Source organism: Hipposideros armiger, unplaced genomic scaffold, assembly GCF_001890085.2.
Source record: "Hipposideros armiger isolate ML-2016 unplaced genomic scaffold, ASM189008v1 scaffold_3, whole genome shotgun sequence".
Classification (NCBI taxonomy): Eukaryota; Metazoa; Chordata; class Mammalia; order Chiroptera; family Hipposideridae; genus Hipposideros; species Hipposideros armiger.
This window is the reverse complement of record NW_017731353.1, coordinates 2,884,105-2,885,113: the sequence shown is the minus strand read 5'-3', so window position 1 is coordinate 2,885,113 and position 1,009 is coordinate 2,884,105.

The following is a 1,009-nucleotide window of genomic DNA, read 5'->3' as shown; positions in this document are numbered from 1 at the left end:
GGCGGGTCCGAGTGGGGATAGCGCCGCCTACCGGCTGCAGAGCGCTGCCTTTGTGGCGGGTCCACTGCTGGCGGAGTTAGCCCTTTCCTCCGAACCTCTCACCACGACCTGGCTCGGCTCCTAAATTTCTCTTCTCGGATAAATGTCATTGGTGTGAAAAGGGCTAATCCCAAACCTGTCCCCCCCACGAAGTCTTGGCCCTGTCTACAGTCACTATAAGACCGTATGCGTCTGAAAAAAGTAAAGCCTCATCCAAATTATGCCAAATTACAACCTAAGGGAACCAAAACGTCCCTTAGGCCCCCACCCCTTGACCCCATTGGAGATTCTCTGGTTCAGCCAGAGCCACTGTTCCACTTTTGTCCTTAAGAGCCCCATCTAAAGAGAAGACACATTTAACCCTGATAAATGGCCACTACCTCAAGAAAGTAACCAGCCCATACTAGGCGGCCTGGCAATGGCTTGTCTTTACTGCCTAGATAAAGGCTGTCGAGCCACTTCCTGGCATCCTGTGCTTAACAGCACCTGGCACCAGGGCTTCACTGAAAGAGCCATGTCCAAGGGGTCCAAAGGATCAAATATTGAAGGTGGCTTATTTGCCGACTTGGAATAGGTGCCCTCCAGTGCTTTTCGTGAGGAAACCATGTCAGTTCCACTTTGCTCTGACCACCTCTCTCATACATTGGAAAGTGAAAATGGCAAGCCACGGGTAATTCTGGGTTTCCCTGCAATGGGAAATCAACTAAGTGGCATCAATAAATGCAAAGACAACTTGGTTCGTTGGAGGACAGGCCTACACCTCATAATCAGAAGCAAGTCGGGGCACTTTTAACTCATATATTAATTATAGCCTAACCCAGCACATAGTAGGCTCTTTTAAATGGGGATTATCAAGCGCTCTTTTAAATGGGGATTATCAAGCTGTCCTGAGCTGAATGTTAATTAACCATAATTTAGAAGTAAAAACTTATCAGCTTCTGACTGCAGGTCACAGGCTTGAGGAAAACAA